Genomic DNA, 23,727 nt, shown 5'->3' on the forward strand with positions numbered 1-23,727 from the left:
ACAATTTTTCAGTTAGAGGGCTCGCACTTTCTATGGTCATTCAAAACCGTCCAAGGGTGGTCGTGCACATCTATACATTTCCCTAGTCACCCCGCAACGCCATTAAATATATATATAAATGGCAAAATGTCTCTGTGTGTGTCTTTTATACAAATCCACAATTTTTCAGTTAGAGGGCTCGCACTTTCTATGGTCATTTAAAACCGTCCAAGGGTCGTCGTGCACATCTTCACATTTCCCCAGTCACCCCACAAAGCCATTAAAAAATCAAGAGAACAAGGATCTCTGAACAAATAACAATATTTATTTTTCTGTCTGTACAAGCGTTACATCTCTGGACAATCAGTAGCTAGGTCGCCTTGGTGCGGAAGCAGCAGAGACAGTTTAATCACGATTGTGAAGGCATACTTCATAGATTCACTGAAGTCATGGATCGCCTTCAGAATTCCAGCCACACGGAGCTGGTCAAGTTGCGTCCGGCTTGGTTGGAAGCAGGGGCGAAGAGGGCGAGAGGACAGCGGTCAAGCCTAGCTGATGCTGATGACTGCACATGTGCATAAGGGGCTTCCGGCAGGCTCTTACCCCTGTGCATGCGTGGATGAAAATCCTAAAATGGTGTCTGGGACCAGGCGTCACTACAAGGCTCCCACTTGAGTGCGGAGCATGAAAATAGAAAGATTATAGTGACACCAGAAATAAGATGGCTACCGATTACCCAGAAGATGTGGCACAAAATATGACAATTCAAAAGAAAATGTAATCACAGTATACATATAGGCGCAGGAGTGGCTGTGTGGTAAGTAGCTTGCTTACCAACCACATGGTTCCAGGTTCAGTCCCACTGCATAGCACCTTGGGTCAGTATCTTCTACTATAGCCTCAGGCCAACCAAAGCCTTGTGAGTGGATTTGGTAGACGGAAACTGAAAGAAGCCTGTCGTATATTTGTATCTCTTATTATAAAAGGCAGATTTTATCTGCCTCCCAAACCGTTTGTTCATTATACAAATCTACAATATTGAATTTCTCCAATTAGAATTTACCTATCATTTTTACGAGTAGAATCCATCGGGTCGTGGCAGGTACAGTTTTTCGAATTTCACCCCCAATTAAGCAAAAATTCGAGAAAACTCAATATTTTTAGAATTTCCTCTTTCATTTCAAGTGCTTCACTCCTCCCATTACCACCAAACTTTCTGCTACTTTCTCTTTGCAAGTGTACACACACATAGACACGCAAACATATACATATTTCAATGCTTTCCTCCGTTTTTTTCGGGAAGTTCTTTTGAAGTTGGTGTGCATCGGAAGCATTGATGTACATGTGTGCGTGCGTGAGTGTGTGTGTGTTTGATAGGGTGTGCGACACAGAACGTGTGGTGTGTAAATGAAGTGCTTTTGTTAGTGTGTGTAAAGAGACAGAGAGAGTAATGTGCTGTGTGTGTATGTGTGAAAGACAGAGATGACTGAACTTATTTTATTCACTTTTTGTAGTGAGTGACTGAGAGAGAAAAGAAGAGAGAGAGGTTATGTATGTATATATGTATGTATGGCTTCAGTGACACACACACAAAAACACATACCTACGTACACCTAAAGCACGCACACACACACAATCGGAGCACGAACTTCAAAAGAACTTCACGCGCTATCTATCTGGTTTGCCATTCCTCACACACACGCAAACGTATGACAGTGACAAACATAAACGTTTCAAACAACTACATGCAAACACACACGTGTGTGTTTGTTATTGTGTGTGTGTTTGTTATTAGTAAAAAAGGCGCCAAACACAACTCACTTCTCATTCGAACACATTTGCAAAAACAAACCGACGGTCGAATTGCCATAACAATACAGAAAAGGTAAATTGGTGTTTAATTTACTTTCTGTCGTTAAATTTTGGTAGTATTAATTGGCGAGCATACTTCTGTTGTCAATTGTTGACAGAAAGAAATTGTAAGCTAAGAAGGTGTGTGTGTGTGTGTCTGTAGGAAGTGAAGGATAAAAATATTGCAAGAAGTGGACAGATGTACATATATACATCCATACATACATGTGTGTGTGTGTCTATGTATGTGTGTTATCTCTATATAAAGCTGAAGTTGTCTGTGTGCGCCAGGTTTGGTAACCTTCAACTAACACTATCTGCTCCAAGAACCTGCGGCGCAAGTTGACCAAAATTGAGAATATGATAAAAGAAGGCTTGCTCTTCCTTCCGTAGAACATAAAATTCAAATCGGACCATGTTAACATCAAAAATTATTTACATCAAAAAGCTGCTTTTTTCTATGAAAATCCTTATTTTTTACCATTTTTACACTGCTGTGTCGCCACTTTTCGGTGTATTTCAACCAGAAAAATGTTCACAAAATTTTTACTTTTCAAAATTACTATTCCAGCGGGTCCAAATAAACCCAAGCAAAGCCGGGCGATACTGCTAGTCTATGCATATATATGCATGTGTGTCTGTGTTTGTCCCCCTAGCATTGCTTGACAACCGATGCTGGTGTGTCTATGTCCCCGTCACTTAGCAGTTCGGCAAAAGAGACCGATAGAATAAGTACTGGGTTAACAAAAGAATAAGTCCCGGGGTCAGATGCTCTATTAAAGGCGGTGCTCCAGCATGGCCGCAGTCAAATGACTGAAACAAGTAAAAGAGTAAGAGAAAGAGAGAACAAGCATGCACAAAAAATTTTATTTTTACAAAATGTTTAATAACAAAACATTGAAAATGTCCAGTACACAAAAGAAGAGCTGTCTGTCACAGGAAACAATAGAGAATCCTCCTCATCATCATTGTATAACATCTGTTTTCCCTGCTAGCATGGGTTGGACGGTTTACTGGGGTCTGGGAAGCAGGAGGCTGCACCAGGTTGCAGTCTGATCTGGCAGTGTTTCTACAGCTGGATGCCCTTCCTAAACGCCAGCCACTCTGTGAGTGTAGCTGCTGCTTTTTACATGCCACCAGCACAGGGGCCAGGAGTGGCTGGCAGTGGCCACGATCGGTCAGTGCATCTTACGTGCCACCGGCCCGGAAGCCAGTGCTGGCAACGGCCACGATCGGATGGCGCTTTTTACGTGCCACTGGCACAGGTGCCAGGGGAAGCTGGCAGCGGCCACGATCAGTTGGTGCTTTTTACGTGCCACCAGCACTGGTATCAGAGCTACAATTTCCATTGATGTTGATTGATTTCGATTTTGATTCTGATTCTCACTTGCCTCAACAGGTCTTCACAAGTAGAGTTTTGCGTCCCTAGAAGGAAAGCTATGCATAAGTGGACTGGCTACATCCCAGGTAGAGGCCATGGGTTATGTTCTCACTTGTCCTGCCGGGTTGTAATAAATTTTCATATTGATACGATTACGCCTGTGGATGAATACTCAGATGTGAACTTAAGTGGCGTTTTTGAGAGAATGACTCACCACAGATATCACAATGTATGAATACGTTTATGTTTAGGCAGGGTACTACTGTGAGAGAATGATTTACCACAGATATCACACTGATATGGTTTCTCTCCTGTATGAGTACGTAGGTGTCCAGTTAAAGTGCCAATTTCAGAGAATGACTCACCACAGATATCACAGTGATATGGTTTTTTCCCAGTATGAATACGTTTACGTTTAGGCAAGTCACTACTGTGAGAGAATGATTTACCACAGATATCGCAATGGTATGGCTTCTCTCCTGTATGAGTACGTTTGTGTCTAGGTAAGTCAGCACTTCGAGAAAATGATTTACCACAGATATCACACTGATATGGTTTTTCTCCAGTATGAACACGTCTGTGCCTTCTTAGATCACAACTTTGAGAGAATGAATTACCACAGATATCACAGTGATATGGTTTTTCCCCAGTATGAATACGTTTATGTTTAATTAAGTCACTGCTGTAAGAGAATGATTTACCACAGATATTACAATGGTATGGCTTCTCTCCTGTATGAATATGTTTGTGACTGATTAAATTGCTATTACGAGAGAATGATTCACCACAGATATCACATTGATATGGTTTTTCCCCAGTATGAATACGTATATGACTAGTCAAATGACTATTTGCAGTGAATGATTTACCACAGATGTCACAATGGTATGGCTTCTCTCCTGTATGAATACGTTTGTGATCAGTTAAACTGTTACTTATAGAAAATGATTTACCACAGATATCACAATGATGGGGCTTTTCTCCTGTATGTGTACGTTTGTGTTTATTTAAGTCACTACTGGTAGAGAATGATTTACCACAGATATCACACTGATATGGTTTCTCTCCTGTATGGGTACGTTTGTGTTTAGGCAAGTCACTACTGTGAGAAAATGATTTACCACAGATATCACACTGATATGGTTTCTCTCCTGTATGAGTACGTTTGTGATGAGTTAAAGTGCTATTTTGAGAAAATGATTTACCACAGATATCACACTGATGCGGCCTTTCCCCATTATGAATAAATTTGTGATGAGTTAAATTGCTATTTTCAAAAAATGATTTACCACAGATATCACACTGATGTGGCTTTTCCCCAGTATGAATAAATTTGTGATGAGTTAAAGTGCTATTTTGAGAAAATGATTTACCACAGATATCACACTGATGCGGCTTTTCCCCAGTATGAATAAATTTGTGATGAGTTAAATTGCTATTGTCAGAAAATGATTTACCACAGATATCACACTGATATGGTTTTTCTCCAGTATGAACACGTCTGTGCCTTCTTAGATTATAACTTTGAGAGAATGACTTACCACAGATATCACAGTGATGTGGCTTCTCTCTTTTATCATTGATTTTTGCTTTAGTTGAATCATTCATTATGAGAGAATAATTTCGTTATACATATCACAATGATAATATTTTGCTGTTGTTTTCACAGATTTCCTTTATAAGATGAGTTTGATGTATTGATGAATGCTCCTTATAAATATATCATCTTCCTTTGGTTGATGGGAGCTGATAAAATATGAGAGGCACATCTGAATGAAGTAATTTCTTTTATATCAACAGGATGTTATATTCTGAAATAGAAAAAAAAAGAAGCAGTGAGATAAAGAGAATCATTAAACAACATAGTAATTCAACATTGCAAATCTTACAACATCAACACTGTCATCCATTTAATGTCTATGTTTGCAGGGGTCAGAATCCATTGAGGCATTGAAACTTTTACAACATTCTCTATATTGTTCTGCTGTAGGAAAAATTTTGGTGAAGGGTTAATTAAAATCTTGGCAAGGATGGATCCAATCTACTTCAAGATTCACTACAAATATATTTGTATACACACACACACACATATATATATATATATATATATATATACAAGTATTAAGAGAGGGACCACATGTGGTCACTCTAACGCTAGAAATAGATCCGCAAAGGGAATCCACCACTAAAGAATTGTTCTGAAGCGTTAATTCAACACGCCAAGAATGTAAGCGGGCAGGACAAATGAAAAATAACGAAAAAATGGATTAACTCTATACAATTGTTTCATCGTTAATAGATTGTGTAATTTTACTTACAAATCATTTTCGAATCATCGGTAGAGTATATCAAAAACATAATTTGCTGAACCAAACGCCAAAATCCATACGAATTTGATGTTATTAATTAATATTCAATTTCTTTCGCCCTTACACACACACACATATATGTATACATAATAATACATATATATGCATAAATACATACGTATACGTACATACATGTTTGTTTATTTTCGCGAGTGCCCGTACTGCGTATTTTATTTTTTAGTATAAAATAGTTTAAAAAATAGATTGATCGTTCTAATTTTCTCTGGTAGTATTTAAAAAGAGTGGTCCCGGTGAGCGCACTCGCGCTAGTTAGTCGTGACTAGTCGATCCTACAACGACTACCTAGCAAAGTAAATAAAACACAAAATCGGAAAATAAAGATCGACTAGTCCCGACTAGCTAGCGCGCCCACCGGGACCTCTCTTCTTAAATAGTACCCTTATAAGTTTGCTTATATTCGCGAGTGCCCGTTCTACGTATTTTATTTTTTAGTATAAAATATTTAAAAAATAGATTAATCTTTCTAATTTTCTCCATACTTTATGTATTCTGGATATATTTCCCATTTCCTAACTTTTCTCACAAGTAAGCGTCATTATCTTGGAGAGGTGCGCGGTACTACTAGCGAACACTGGTCTCGGTGCGCGCACTCGCACATCCGTGATAGCTAGTCGTATGTTGTCGATCCTACTTTTTAACCCTAACCTTAGTTTGTTTACAAAAATAATGTATTTACTTAGTTTTAAAAGTTGTAGGATCGACTACTTACGACTAGCAAGCGCGGATACGCGAGTGCGCGCACCGGGACCACTATTCGCTAGTAGTACCTTATCATTAATGGTATTATCATCATCATTACAGCCTTAAAATAAATCTTTGTCAACTTACCGTATTCAGATACAAACAACGAGTCAGTGATCGTTAATTAAGCACCTTAATTAATTAATTAAGGAAAGTTATATCCCTTTATATGGTTATAGTTCTTCAATTTTCTATGACTGGTTCGTTTCGTTCCGGTGTCTTCTTTGTCCCATTCTGTCAACGATTTTACCTTCGAGGTAATATAGAATATATACACTCACATATTCTAATCTACGACCGTTTCCAGCGCACGAACTGGACCCCGTCGCAGACACCGAAAGAAAGAAGGCATCTTTGACTTATATCTTCCTGATGTGACGTCAGGCCGTTGCACTTCCGATCCGTTTCTGACGTCATTTTCTCTCCTGTCCAATCATTGTCCTTCCTTCACACTTCTCTCTCATCTAAAGAACAATGCTTGGATACCTTTTGGGGATCTTTTCGGTTTGACCGGCAGTTTTTTAAAATAATTTCCACGTAACTAAACACTTTTAAACTTCGTATACAGGTAGAATGTGTTTATAAGACATTTTTCTCTTGGTTTTATTGAGAAGATTCTATAGTTTGTAAGATATTTGGGTTTTTTTCGGTTTGAACGAGAGTTTTTAAAAATAATTTCCACGTAACTAACACTTTAAACTTCGTATACTGGTAGAATGTGTTTATAAAACATCTTTTTCTCTTGGCTGTATTGAGAAAATTCAACGGTTTTTAAGATATTTGTTGTTTTTTTTCTTCAATTTCTGCAATTTCAACCAATCACTGACGTTTATTGAGGTAAAAAAAAACATTCTGTGCCGTATGAATATGTCCCTCGTTTAAGAAACAGATTGGGTTTATTTATATTTGTGAAAAAAAATATATACCCTTCCCCTAAAACAGATTGAAATGCAATAGATCGATACCAGGGTCGTAATTATGGGTGACAATTTCATATGGCACTACTAGAAAAAACTGCCGTTCAAACCGAAAAGATCCGTTTTCACTTCTATATGATTACTTTAACATTGAAGGGTTCACATAATCCCATTATTTACTGGCAGGGTCACTAGCACGCCAGACAAAATGCTTCACAATATTTCTTTCGTCAATAGCTTTGTTGAGGGATCGTTTCCTTTTGAACGGCAGTTTTCAACACAATTTCTAGTTAACTAAACACTTTAAAATTTCGTTTACTGGGAGAATGTGTCAACAGAAAACATTTTTTTCTCTTTTCTTGAGAAAATTGTAATTTGTAAGTTGTCTCTGTTTGATCTGGCAGTGTTTCTACAGCTGGATGCCCTTCCTAACGCCAACCACTCCAGAAGTGTAGTGGGTGCTTTTTATGTGCCACCTGCACAGGTGCCAGGGGAGTCCGGCATCGGCTATGATCAGTTGGTGCTTTTAACGAGCTACCGACACATTTTCTTAATTGTTGTCAGTTTCCCGCTTCGAAAAATAATTACTGTAACATCGAGAGGTTCACAGAATTCTATTATTTACCTTATTATTATTATTAGTAGTAGTAGTAGTATTATCACCATTACAGCCTTAAAGTAAATCTTTATTAACTTACCGTATTCACAAATAAGCAACGAGTCAGTGAATCAGTAATTAAGCACCTTAATTAATAATTTAATTGTTGAACCGGGGTTGAAATGTAGCAGAAGTTATTTTCCTTTACATGATTGTCTTCCTTCAGTTCTCCAATAGGTGGCTCTACTGACTGGTGGGATTCGTTGTAGTTTCCTCTTTGTCCCTTTCTGTCAAGAACTTCACTTTCAAGGGTTTTCAAATTTTTACAAGATTCTTTCAATAAAGTGTACTCACACATTCGGATCTTTTCGGTTTGAACGGCAGTTTTTTCTTGCAGTGTCATATGAAATTGTCACCCATAATTATGACCCTAGTATCGATCTATTGCATTTCAATCTGTTTTAGGGTTAGGGGTGGGGAGGAGGGTATTTTTTTTCTTCACAAATGTAAATAAACCCAATATGTTTCTTAAACGAGGGACATATTCATACGGCACAGAATGTTTTCACCTCAATAGACGTCATTGATTTGTTGAAATTTTCACCCATAATTATGACCCTAGTATCGATCTATTGCATTTCAATCTGTTTTAGGTTTAAGGGTGGGGGGAAGGCTATCTTTTTTTCTTCACAAATGTAAATAAACCCAATCTGTTTCTTAAACGAGGGACATATTCATAAGGCACAGAATGTTTTTCACCGCAATGGACGTCTTAAGGTGATACAGCCAAAGAAAGCAAGCAAAATCTGAGTGGAACTTGGAGCAGCACTCTGGCTTGCCAACTCAGGTCACAATTTCCCACCCAGGCATGCAAAGGAAATGAACACTGAAGAAGAAGAAGAAGAAGAAGGAGTAGGAGAAGAAGAAGAAGAAGGAGGTGGAGGAGAAGAATGAGAAGACGGAGAAGAAGAAGAAGAAAAAGAAAAAAGAAGGAGGATGAGGAGAAGAAGAAGAAGAAGGATGATGATGATGAAAACACAACAAAGACAAAATCAATGTCACTTAAAACTTTTATTCCTTATTCCCATTCCTTTATTCTCTCATAACAAATTCCTCAAAAATCCAGCACAATCCTCTTCAGAAACCAAAGTCATCTCTGTGTTGATATATTTAGATATATAAATGATATTGAAGTTGTGATTCAGGAATTTCATGTTGACATCCAAGAACCTGAAGTTGATAATGTCAAGCTTGAAGAGGAATAAACCCTATCTTTTAGCAGACAAAATATTCATAATTCTTGTCATCATCATTTAGTGTCCGCTTTCCATGCTAGCATGGGTTGGACGGTTCAACTGGGGTCTGGGAAGCCAGAAGGCTGCACCTGGCCCAGTCTGATCTGGCAATGTTTCTACGGCTGGATGCCCTTCCTAATGCCAACCACTCCGTGAGTGTAGTGGGTGCTTTTTACGTGCCACCATTACAGGCGCCTGATGGGGCTGGCAACGGCCACGATCGGATGGTGCGTTTCACGTGCCAGCCGCATGGGGGCCAGGCGAGTCTGGCAACGGCCATGATCGGATGGTGCTTTTTACATGCCACCAGCACTGGTATCACAGCTGCAATTTCCATTGATGTTGGTTGATTTTGATTTTGATTCTGATTCTCACTTGCCTCAAAAGGTCTTCACAAGTAGAGTTTTGTGTCACAAGAAGATAAGGTATGCATAAGTGGACTGGCTACATCCCAGGTAGAGGCCATGGGTTGTGGTCTCACTTGTCCTGCCGGGTTGTAATAAATTTTGATATTGATACGATTACACCTGTGTATGAATACTCAGATGTGTACTTAATTGGCGTTTTTGAGAGAATGACTCACCACAAATATCACAATGTTATGGTTTTTCACCTGTATGAATACGTTTGTGACTGATTAAATTGCTATTATCAGAAAATGACTTACCAGAGATATCACAGTGATATGGTTTTTTCCCGAGTATGTATAAGTTTGTGAACAGACAAATGATTACTTCTGGAGAATGATTTACCACAGATATCACAATGATATGGTTTTTCCCCAGTATGAATATGTCTGTGACCAGACAAATGATTACTTCTGGAGAATGATTTACCACAGATATCACATATTCTAATCTACGACCGTTTCCAGCGCACGAACTGGACCCCGTCGCAGACACCGAAAGAAAGAAGGCATCTTTGACTTATATCTTCCTGATGTGACGTCAGGCCGTTGCACTTCCGATCCGTCTCTGACGTCATTTTCTCTCCTGTCCAATCATTGTCCTTCCTTCACACTTCTCTCTCAACTAAAGAACAATGCTTGGATACCTTTTGGGGATCTTTTCGGTTTGACCGGCAGTTTTTTTAAATAATTTCCACGTAACTAAACACTTTTAAACTTCGAATACTGGTAGAATGTGTTTATAAAACATCTTTTTCTATTGGCTTTATTGAGAAAATTCTATAGTTTGTAAGATATTTGGGATTTTTTCGGTTTGAACGGCAGTTTTTTAAAATAATTTCCACGTGTTAGGGTTAGGAGTGGGGAGAAAAGGCTCTCTGTTATCTTCCCAAATGTAAACAAATTCACGTGTGTACATATATATCGAAGCATCGCCTTATTATTCGCTTTGTGTAAAAAGAAAAGGATCTTTTCGGTTTGACTGGCAGTTTTTTGTAGCGGTGTCATATGAAATTGTCACCCATAATTTTGACCCTTGTATCGATCTATTGTATTTCAATCTGTGTTAGGGTTAGGGGTGGGGAAAGGGTATCTTTTTTTCTTCAAAAATGTAAATAATCCCAATCTGTTTCTTAAACGAGGGACATAGTCATAAGGCACATGGTTTTTTTTACCTCAATAGACGTCATTGATTGGTTGAAATTGCAGAAAAAAAACAACAAATATGTTACAAACTACGGAATTTTCTCAATAAAGCCAAGGAAAAGGATGCTTTATAAATACATTCTATCTATATACGAAGTTTAAAATTTTTTTAGTTACCTAGAAATTTAAAAACCTGCCGTTCAAACCGAAAAGATCCCCATTATTCCCAGAGAACAGTTGGCGAACCAGATGGCAGCACCAGGCTCCAATCTGATCTGGTAGAGTTTCTACAGCTGGTTGGTGTTAGGAAGGGCATCCAGCTGTTGAAACTCTGCCAGATCAGATTGGAGCCTGGTGCTGCCTCCTGGTTCGCCAGTCGTCAATCAGATCGTGCAACCCATGCTAGAACGGAAATCGGACGTTAAACGATGATGATGATGATGATCACAGTGATCTATTTTCTCTCATGTATAATTAAGTTGCTACTTTGAGAGAACCTTCAGTGGATGGAATGTAGTGTCGTGTGTTCGATATTCGAAGGTTGATTAATTCTTCCAATGACAACGGGGAGGGAAAAGATGGCGCCGCTCCTAACATAATGCACAATTACGAAAGGAAATAGAGAAGCCCTGGGATTTTTACCTTTTGACCTACAGATTTGAAAGATAATTCTTAAATCTGCAGAAAATTAGGAAGATTCATCATCATCATCATCATTTAGCGTCCGTTTTCCATGCTTGCTTGGGTTGGACGGTTCAACTGGGGTCTGTGAAGCTTGAAGGCTTCATCAAGCCCAGTCAGAGCTGGCAGTGTTTCTACGGCTGGATGCCCTTCCTAACGCCAACAACTCCGTGAGTGTAGTGGGTGCTTTTTACGTGCCACCCGCACAGGTGCCAGACAGAGCTGGCAAACGGCCACGAACGGATGGTGCTTTTACGTGTCACCGGCACGGGGGCCAGGCGAGGCTGGCAACGGACACAAACGGGTGGTGCTTTTACGTGCCACCGACACGGGGGCCAGACAGAGCTGGCAAACGGCCACGAACGGACGGTGCTTTTACGTGTCACCGGCACGGGTCCAGACGAGGCTGGCAACGGACATGAACGGGTGGTACATTTACGTGCCACCGACACGGGGACTAGGCAGAGCTGGCTCACGGCTACGAACGGATGGTGCTTTTTCGTGTCACCGGCACGGGGGCCAGGCGAGGCTGGCAACGGACACGAACGGGTGGTGCTTTTACGTGCCACCGACACGGGGGCCAGGTGAGGCTGGCAACGGACACGAACGGGTGGTGCTTTTACGTGCCACCGACACGGGGGCCAGACAGAGCAGGCAAACGGCCACGAACGGATGGTTCGCGTAACCACAGCTGCAATTCCCACTGATGTTGATCGACCTCAATTTGGTTCTGCTTTCTGATATATGAATTGATTTGCTTTGATTTTGATTTTGACTGTTCTCACTGGTCTTGCTAAGTCTTCCATTTCTAAAAGTATTTTATACTAACAAATAAAATATGGAGAACGGGCACTCGCGAATATAAACAGATCATGTCGTGTAGCCAGCTGTAGATGTCTCCTCAGGCTGAATTACATCAACATCTCTTATTATAAAAGGCAGATTTTATCTGCCTCCCTTTGTATCTTATAGAAATCTACAATATAGGATTTCTTCAATTACAATTTACCTTGCCTTTTTTAGAGTAGAATGCATCGGGTCGTGCCAGGTCCAGTTTTCAAATTTCAACCCCAATTAAGCAAAATTTAGAGAAAACTCACATTGTGATGTCTAAGTCAAATGCTTTTCTTAGTGTGGCCTACACCACACGCACACACACAGTGTGCAACGAATAAAGTGAAAGTAATTCACTTTTTGTACTGAGTGACTCTTTCACTCTGCCACTTCCTCTTTACACACATAGACACGCAAATATATAAATAAAATTGTAAGCTAACGTGTGTGTGTGTGTGTGTGTGTGAGGGTGCGTGTGTGTGTGTGCGTGTGCGTCAGTGTGTGACAGGAAAGTTTTTTAGGACGAATATAAGACCTATATCCAAGTAGCAGAAAGATCGCCCAAAAGTGTATATAGATATTTAAATGTGTTTATATATTTATCTATACACAGATGTATGTATAATGTGTGTGTATATATTTCCATGGAGGTAACCTTTCACTCCATACAAAGTTTTTTAGGACGAATATAAGATCTAAAGTATATACAAGTAGCAGAAAGATCGCCCAAAAGTGTATATAGATATTTAAATGTATTTATATATTCATCTATGCACAGATGTATGTATAATGTGTGTGTATATATTTCCATACACGTAACCATTCACTCTGCACAAAGTTTTTTAGGACGAAAATAAGATCTAAAGTTATCTCTAAGTAGCACAAAGATCGCCCAAAAGTGTATATAGATATATAAATGTATTTATATATTCATCTATGCACACATGTATGTATAACCTGTGTGTATATATTTCCATAGAGGTAACCATTCACTCCATACAAAGTTTTTTAGGACGAAAATAAGATCTAAAGTTATCTCTAAGAAACAGAAAGATCGCCCAAAAGTGTATATAGATATTTAAATGTATTTATATATTCATCTATACACACATGTATGTATAATGTGCGTGTATATATTTCCATAGAGGTAACCATTCAATCCATACAAAGTTTTTTAGGATGAAAATATTTATATATAAAAGAAAGGTTGTGTGTCTGTCTACTCCGATTTAGATTCCTAACTACTCCCACATTTTGCGATGCAGTTTAACCAAAACCGGGTATCTTATAGTCGTGATTCATATCGAGCCCTTCTGGGTATTAGCGCGTGTCTACGATGAGTCTATGATTTTACAAATAATTTACCGTCATTTTTTTCCATTTTAATGCATATTTTTTTAAATAAACGGAAGTAACTCTCAAACTTCACACCAATATGCGTGCTCATATGTGACGTAATATCACATCAGCAGCATTTCCTCACACCCTCCTTGCACTTGGCGAAGGCAAAATACCAGGGGATGAAAATGGTAATATTGCCATCGATTCCATTTGTACCATTGTTAAGACGCCTTCTGATCTCAGAGATGCAGTGTTCCCAGATCTACAAGCTAATTATCAGAATATGGATTGGATTGGCAAAAAGGCTATACTGGCCCCGAGGAATAAAACTGTTCACCATATTAATGATGAAATGCTAAAACTCATTCCTGGGGAAGTCTATGTATATCAGTCTATCGATACAACTCCTGACCCAGAGGACGTCATCAACTATCCAATAGAGGTACTCAATTCCTTTGAGCACCCCGGACTACCACCACACTTTCTCAAACTTAAAGTTGGTGCCCCTATAATGCTCATCAGAAATTTGGTTCCCCCAAAACAATGCAATGGCACACGTTTGATTGTTAAGTCCTTATCTCCCGACGTAAGCATATATCAATATTTGCCTGAATAATCATCATAATTCAGTGCAATCATTAAAAGTACTTTCAAGCAGTTCAGCGCCGAGCAATTCTGCTAGTCTCTATATATATAAATGGCCAAACGTTTGTCTGTGTGTGCGTGTCCTTTATACAAATCCACAATTTTTCAGTTAGAGGGCTCGCACTTTCTATGGTCATTCAAAACCTTCCTAAGGTGGTCGTGCACATCTTTACATTTCCCCAGTCACCCCACAAAGCCATTAAAAAAATCAATAGAACAAGGATCTCTGAACAAATAACAATATTTATTTTTCTGTCTGTACAAGCATTACATCTCTGGACAATCAGTAGCTAGGTCGCCTTGGTGCGGAAGCAGCAGAGACAGTTTAATCACGATTGTGAAGGCATACTTCACAGATTCGCTGAAGTTATGGATCGCCTTCAGAATTCCAGCCACACGGAGCTGGTGAAGTTGCGGCCGGCTTGGTTGGAAGCAGGGGCGAAGAGAGAGAGAGGACAGCGGTCAAGCCTAGCTGATGCTGATGACTGCACATGCGCATAAGGGGCTTCCGGCAGGCTCTTACCCCTGCGCATGCGTGGATGAAAATCCTAAAATGGCCTCTGGGACCAGGCGTCACTACAAGGTTCCCCCTTGAGTGCGGGGCATGAAAATAGAAAGATTGTAGTGGCACCAGAAGTAAGATGGCTACCGATTACCCAGAAGATGTGGCACAAAATATGACAACTCAAAAGAAAATGTAATCACAATATACATATAGGCGCAGGAGTGGCTGTGTGGTAAGTAGCTTGCTTACCAACCACATGGTTCCAGGTTCAGTCCCACTGCGTGGAGCCTTGGGTAATTATCTTCTACTATTGCCTCAGGCCGACCAAAGCCTTGTGAGTGGATTTGGTAGACGGAAACTGAAAGAAGCCCGTCGTATATATGTATATATATATGTATATATATATATATATATATATATATATGCATGTGTTTGTCCCCCAAGTACTGCTTGACAACCGATGCTGGTGTGTTTATGTCCCCGTCACTTAGCAGTTCGGCAAAAGAGACCGATAGAATAAGTACTGGGCTTTCAAAAGAATAAGTCCCGGGGTCGAGATGCTCTATAAAAGGCGGAGCTCCAGCATGGCCACAGTCAAATGACTGAAACAAGTAAAGGAGAAAGAGAAAGAGAGAATAAGCATGCACAAAGAATTTTATTTTTACAAAATGTTTAATAACAAAACATTGAAAATGTCCAGTACACAAAAGAACAGCTGTCTGTCACAGGAAACAATAGAGAATCCTCCTCATCATCATTGTATAACATCTGTTTTCCCTGCTAGCATGGGTTGGACGGTTGACTGGGGTCTGGGAAGCCAGGAGGCTGCACCAGGTTGCAGTCTGGTCTAGCAGTGTTTCTACAGCTGGATGCCCTTCCTAAACGCCAACCACTCTGTGAGTGTAGTGGAAGCTTTTTACATGCCACCGGCACAGGGGCCAGGAGAGGCTGGCAGCGGCCACAGTCACTCGGTGCTTTTTACGAGCCAACGGCACGGAAGCAAGGCGAGGCTGCCAATGGCCACGATCGGATGGTGCTTTTTATGTGCCACCAGCATGGGAGCCAGGCGAGGCTGGCAATGACCACGATCGGATGGTGCTTTTTATGTGCCACCAGCACAGGGGCCAGGGGAGACTGGCAATGGCCACGATCGGATGGTGCTTTTTACGTGCCACCAGCACTGGTATCACAGCTACAATTTCCATTGATGTTGATTGATTTCGATTTTGTTTCTGATTCTCACTTGCCTCAACAGGTCTTCACAAGTTGAGTTTTGTGTCCCAAGAAGGAAAGCTATGCATAAGTGGACTGGCTACATCCCAGGTAGAGGCCATGGGTTATAGTCTCACTTGTCCTGCCGGGTTGTAATAACTTTTTATATTGATATGATTACACCTGTGTATGAATACTCAGATGTGTGCTTAAGTGGCACTTTTGAGAGAATGACTCACCACAAATATCACAATGATATGGTTTTTAACCTGTATGAATACGTTTGTGACTGATTAAATTGCTATTTTTAGGAAATGACTTACCACAGATATCACAGTGATATGGTTTTTCCGCAGTATGTATACGTCTGTGAACAGACAAACTATCACTTCTGGAGAATGATTTACCACAGATATCACAGTGATAGTGATATTCTTTTTCCCCAGTGTGTATACGTTTGTGTTTAGGTAATTCACTACTGTAAGAAAATGATTTACCACAGATATCACACTGATATGGCTTCTCACCCGTATGAATACGTTTGTGCACTTTTAAAGTAGAAGGCTGAGAAAATGATTTACCACAGATATTACAACGATATGGCTTCTCTCCTGTATGAATACGTAGGTGTCTGGTTAAATGGCTATTTTCAGAGAATGATTCACCACAGATATCGCAATGATATGGCTTCTCACCTGTATGAATACGTTTGTGCACTTTTAAAGAAGAAGGCTCAGAAAAGGATTTGCCACAGATATCACACTGATATGGTTTTTCCCCAGTATGAATACGTATATGACTAGTCAAATCACTATTTCTAGTGAATGATTTACCACAGATATCACAATGATGGGGCTTTTCTCCTGTATGAGTACGTTTGTGTCTAGGTAAATCAGCACTTCGAGAAAATGATTTACCACAGATATCACACTGATATGGTTTCTCTCCTGTATGGGTAGGTTTGTGTTTAGGTAAATCAGATCTTCGAGAAAATGACTTACCACAGATATCACAATGGAATGGCTTCTCTCCTGTATGAATAAGTTTGTGATCAGTTAAATTGCTATTTTCAGAAAATGATTTACCACAGATATCACACTGATATGGTTTCTCTCCTGTATGGGTACGTTTGTGTCTAGGTATATCAGCTCTTCGAGAAAATGACTTACCACAGATATCACACTGATATGGTTTCTCTCCTGTATGAGTACGTTTGTGTTGAGTCAAGTGACTAATTTGAGAGAATGATTTACCACAGATATCACACTGATGTGGCTTTTCCCCAGTATGAATAAATTTGTGATGAGTTAAAGAGCTATTGTCAGAAAATGACTTACCACAGATATCACAGTGATATGGTTTTTCTCTTTTATCATTGATTTTTGCTTTAGTTGAATTATTCATTATGAGAGAATAATTTCGTTATACATATCACAATGATAGTATCTGTTTCATTTCTATGAATGTTTGCGTTCAAATACATCAGAGAATAATTAAATGTTATGTTACTTTCATTGGTGATCTTGCTTAATATCTAAAACAGAAGATATAAATTGGTTAACTCTTTTGTAAAGTTACTCAAACTTAACCTGTAGGTTCATCATCATCTCTACATTCCAGATGGCAAAAAAAATGTTGCTCTTAACTCCATCATCCAGAAGAAATATTTCCCCATCATTCATCAAAGATTTTATTTATATAAAGAGGCTGATGTATTGATGAATGTGCCTTATGAATATATGGTCTTCCTTTAATTGATGAAAGTCAATCAAAATATCAGACACACCTCTGAATGAAGAAATTTCTTTTAAATCAACATGGTATGATATTATGAAATAGGAAAAAAATTCATTTCTATGAATATATTTGTGTTGCTATTTTCAGAGATTAATTTAATGCTATGCTTCTTTCATCTGTGATTTTGCTTAATATCTAAATCAAGAGGTGACAATTGTCTACCCCTTTGTAAAGTCATCCAAGCTTAATTAACCTGTAAAACAATCATCTCCTCTATATTCCAGACAGCAAAGACTTCAAATTGTTGCTGTTAATTCCATCGTCCAGAAGAAATATTTTGCTGTTGTTTTTCACAGATTTCCTTTATAAGATGAGTTTGATGTATTGATGAATGCTCCTTATAAATATATCATCTTCCTTTGGTTGATGGGAGCTGATAAAATATCAGAGGCACATCTGAATGAAGTAATTTCTTTCATATCAACAGGATGTTATATTCTGAAATAGGAAAAAAAAGAAGCAGTGAGATAAAGAGAATCATTAAACGACATAGTAATTCAACATTGCAAATCTTACAACATCAACACTGTCATCCATTTAATGTCTATGTTTGCAGGGGTCAGAATCCATTGAGGCATTGAAACTTTTACAACATTCTGTATAGAGATTTCTCTATTGTTCCGCCATGCGAAAAATTTTGGTGAAGGGTTAATTAAAATTTTGGCTATGGTGGATCCAATCTACTTCATGCGTGCAAGATTCACTGCAAATATATTTGTATACACACACACACACACACATATATATATATATATATACAAGTATTAAGAGAGGGACCACATGTGGTCACTCTAACGCTAGAAATAGATCCGCAAAGGGAATCCACCACTAAAGAATTGTTCTCAAGCATTAATTCAACATGCCAAGAATGTAAGGGGGCAGGACAAATGAAAAATAACGAAAAAATGGATTAACTCTATACAATTGTTTCATCGTTAATAGATTGTGTAATTTTACTTACAAATCATTTTCGAATCATCGGTAGAGTATATCAAAAACATAATTTGCTGAACCAAACGCCAAAATCCATACGAAATTGATGTTATTAATTAATATTCAATTTCTTTCACCCTTACACACACACATATATGTATATATAATAGTACATATATATGCATAAATACATACGTATACGTACATACATGTTTGTTTATATTCGCGAGTGCCCGTTCTGCGTATTTTATTTTTTAGTATAAAATAGTTTAAAAAATAGATTAATCGTTCTAATTTTCTCTGGTACTATTTAAAAAGTGTGGTCCCGGTGCGCGCTCTCGCGCAAGTTAGTCGTGATTAGTCGATCCTACAACGACTACCTAGCAAAGTAAATAAAACACAAAATAAATAATTGTTTTCACACAAAGTAAATAATTTTTTGGCGATCCATCGGTATAGGTACCGTGAGTGGCTTTGTTTACATTTCTGAAGATAACAGAAACCCTTTTCTCCCACCACTAACACAAACCTTAACCATAACCCCCCACCCCCATATATATAAAAAAAAGACACTTTCTTGAAATGTATCTGGTACTTCCGGTACCTATACCGAAGTTACGCTCATTTTTTTAAAACAGAGTAAAGAAAACAAAAGTACAAAGTAAGGATCGATTAGTCACGACTAGCTACTGCGGATGCGCGCACCTGGACCTCTCTTCTTAAATAGTACCCTTGTAAGAGTTAGCACTTCCTTCTCTAAGCTTGGATTCGAAATCGAGTCCAAGAATCATCGGTCGTCAAACACCGATGCATGTATAGGCGCGAAATTAAGAATCCCTTTGTCCTGACATTGCTCAGGTCGGAGGTCAAAGGGAGATGATCAATCAGTTTTTCTCAGAACAAAGGGATTCTTAATTTCGCGCCTATACATGCATTGGTATTTGACGACCGATGATTCTTGGATTCGATTTCGAATCCAAGCTTAGAGAAGGAACTGCTAACTCTTACACCCTTGTATGTTTGTTTATATTCGCGAGTGCCCGCTCTCCGTATTTTATTTTAAAAAATCGATCAATCTTTCTAATTTTCTCCCTTATGTATTCTGGATATATTTCCCATTTCCTAACTTTTTCTCACAAGTAAGCGTCATTATCTTGGAGAGGTGCGCGGTACTACTAGCGAACAGTGGTCCAGGTGCGCGCATCCGTGCTAGCTAGTCGTATGTAGTCGATCCTACGACTTTTTAACCCTAACCTTAGTTTGTTAACAAAAATAATGTATTTTCTTAGTTTTAAAGATTGTAGGATCGACTACTTACGACTAGCAAGCGCGGATACGCGAGTGCACGCACCGGGACCACTGTTCGCTAGTAGTACCTTATTATTATTGGTATTATCATCATCATTACAGCCTTAAAATAAATCGTTGTCAACTTACCGTATTCAGATACAAACAACGAGTCAACGATCGTTAATTAAGCACCTTAATTAATTAATTAAGGAAAGTTATATCCCTTTATATGGTTATAGTTCTTCAATTTTCTATGACTGGTTCGTTTCGTTCCTGTGTCTTCTTTGTCCCATTCTGTCAACGATTTTACCTTCAAGGTAATATAGAATATATACACTCACATATTCTAATCTACGACCGTTTCCAGCGCACGAACTGGACCCCGTCGCAGACACCGAAAGAAAGAAGGCATCTTTGACTTATATCTTCCTGATGTGACGTCAGGCCGTTGCACTTTCCATCCGTTTCTGACGTCATTTTCTCTCCTGTCCAATCATTGTCCTTCCTTCACACTTCTCTCTCATCTAAAGAACAATGCTTGGATACCTCTTGGGGATCTTTTCGGTTTGACCGGCAGTTTTTTAAAATAATTTCCACGTAACTAAACACTTTTAAACTTCGTATACTGGTAGAATGTGTTTATAAAACATTTTTCTCTTGGCTTTATTGAGAAGATTCTATAGTTTGTAAGATATTTGGGATCTTTTCGGTTTGAACGGCAGTTCTTAAAAAGAATGTCCCCATGTTAGGGTTAGAAGTGGGGAGAAAAGGCTTTCTGTTATCTTCACAAATGTAAACAAAGTCACGTGTGTACTTATACATCGAAGCATCGCCTTATTATTTACTTTGTCTAAAAAAAAGAAGGATCTTTTTGGTTTGACCGGCAGTTTTTCTAGCTTCGTCATATGAAATTGTCACCCATAATTATGACCCTAGTATCGATCTATTGCATTTCAATCTGTGTTAGGGTAAGGGGTGGGGGAAGGGTATCTTTTTTTCTTCAAAAATGTAAATAAACCCAATCTGTTTCTTAAACGAGGGACATATTCATAAGGCACATAATGTTTTTTTACCTCAATAGACGTCATTGATTGGTAGAAATTGCAGACAAAAAACAACAAATATGTTACAAACCACAGAATTTTCTCAATAAAGCCAAGGAAAAAGATGCTTCATAAATACATTCTATCTGTATACGAAGTTTAAAATTTTTTTAGTTACCTAGAAATTTAAAAACCTGCCGTTCATACCGAAAAGATCCCCATTATTCCCAGAGAACAGTTGGCGAACCAGATGGCAGCACCAGGCCCGAATCTGATCTGGTAGAGTTTCTACAGCTGGTTGGTGTTAGGAAGGGCATCCAGCTGTAGTAACTCTGCCAGATCAGATTGGAGCCTGGTGCTGCCTCCTGGTTCGCCAGTACTCAATCAAATCCTGCAACCCATGCTACAATGGAAATCGGACGTTAAACGATGATGATGATGATGATCACAGTGATCTATTTTCTCTCATGTATAATTAAGTTGCTACTTTGAGAGAACCGTCAGTGGATGGAATGTAGTGTCTTGTGTTCGATATTCGAAGGTTGATTAATTCTTCCAATGACAACGGGGAGGGAAAAGATGGCCCCGCTCCCAACATAATGCACAATTACGAAAGGAAATAGAGAAGCGCTGGGATTTTTACCTTTCCACCTACAGATTTAAAAGATAATTCTTAAATCTGCTGAAAATTAGGAAGATTCATCATCATCATCATCATCATTTAGCGTCCGTTTTCCATGCTAGCATGGGTTGGACGTTTCAACTGGGGTCTGTGAAGCTTGAAGGCTTCATCAAGCCCAGTCAGAGCTGGCAGTGTTTCTACAACTGGATGCCCTTCCTAACGCCAACCACTCCGTGAGTGTAGTGGGTGCTTCTTACGCGCCACCCGCACAGGTGCCAGACAGAGCTGGCAAACGGCCACGAACGGATGGTGCTTTTACGTGCCACCGACACGGGGGCCAGACAGAGCTGGAAAACGGCCACGAATGGATGGTGCTTTTACGTGCCACCGACACGGGGGCCAGACAGAGCTGGCAAACGGCCACGAACGGATGGTGCTTTTACGTGTCACTGGCACGGGGGCCAGGCGAGGCTGGCAACGGACACGAACGGATGGTGCTTTTACGTGCCACCGACACGGGGGCCAGGTGAGGCTGGCAACGGACACGAACGGGTGGTGCTTTTACATGCCACCGACACGGAGGCTAGACAGTGCGGTGCCGAAAACGACCACGATCGGATGGTTCGCTTAACCACAGCTGCAATTCCTACTGATGTTGATCGACCTCAATTTGGTTCTGCTTTCTGATATATGAATTGATTTGGTTTGATTTTGATTTTGACTGTTCTCACTGGTCTTGCTAAGTCTTCCATTTTTAAAAGTATTTTATACTAACAAATAAAATATGGAGAACGGGCACTCGCGAATATAAACAGATCATGTCGTGTAGCCAGCTGTAGATGTCTCCTTAGGCTGAATTACATCAACATCTCTCTATATATAAATGGCCAAATGTCTGTCTGTGTGTGCGTGTCCTTTATACAAATCCCCAATTTTTCAGTTAGAGGGTTCGCACTTTCTATGGTCATTCAAAACCGTCCAAGGGTAGTCGTGCACATCTTTACATTTCCCTAGTCACCCCGCAAAGCCATTAAAAAATCAATAGAACAAGGATCTCTGAACAAATAACAATATTTATTTTTCTGTCTGTACAAACGTTACATCTCTGGACAATCAGTAGCTAGATCGCCTTGGTGCAGAAGCAGCAGAGACAGTTTAATCACGATTGTGAAGGCATACTTCACAGATTCGCTGAAGTCATGGATCGCCTTCAGAATTCCAGCCACACGGAGCTGGTCAAGTTGCGTCCGGCTTGGTTGGAAGCAGGGGCGAAGAGGGAGAGAGGACAGCGGTCAAGCGTAGCTGATGCTGATGACTGCACATGCGCATAGGGGGCTTCCGGCAAGCTCTTACTCCTGCACATGCGTGGTGAAAATCCTAAAATGGCGTCTGGGACCAGGCGTCACTACAAGTCTCCCCCTTCAGTGCAGGGCATGAAAATAGAAAGTTTGTAGTGGCACCAGAAATAAGATGGCTACCGATTACTCAGAAGAGTTGGCACAAAATATGACAACTCAAAGAAAATGTAATCACAATATACATATAGGTGCAGGAGTGGCTGTTGGGTAAGTAGCTTGCTTACCAAACACATGGTTCCAGGTTCAGTCCCACTGCATGGCACCTTGGGTAATTATCTTCTACTATAGCCTCATGCCGACCAAAGCCTTGTGAGTGGATGTGGCAGACAGAAACTGAAAGAAGCCTGTTGTATAGATGTATATATATATATATGCATGTGTGTCTGTGTTTGTCCCCCTAGCATTGCTTGACAACCGATGCTGGTGTGTCTATGTCCCCGTCACTTAGCAGTTCGGCAAAAGAGACCGATAGAATAAGTACTGGGCTTAGTAAAGAATAAGTCCCGGGGTCGAGATGCTCTATTAAAGGCGGAGCTCCAGCATGGCCGCAGTCAAACGACTGAAACAAGTAAAAGAGAAAGAGAAAGAGAGAATAAGCATGCACAAAAAATTTTATTTTTACAAAATGTTTAATAACAAAACATTGGAAATGTCCAGTACACAAAAGAACAGCTGTCTGTCACAGGAAACAATAGAGAATCCTCCTCATCATCATTGTATAACATCTGTTTTCCCTGCTAGCATGGGTTGGACGGTTGACTG

The 23,727-nt window shown here is 39.6% G+C and overlaps 1 pseudogene; it reads right to left on the bottom strand.

Moving 5' to 3' along the window:
• The window catches only part of LOC118768187, a 68,770-nt pseudogene that overhangs the window by 11,914 nt on the left and 33,129 nt on the right, over positions 1-23,727 (bottom strand).

Source organism: Octopus sinensis, linkage group LG27, assembly GCF_006345805.1.
Source record: "Octopus sinensis linkage group LG27, ASM634580v1, whole genome shotgun sequence".
Lineage (NCBI taxonomy): Eukaryota > Metazoa > Mollusca > Cephalopoda > Octopoda > Octopodidae > Octopus > Octopus sinensis.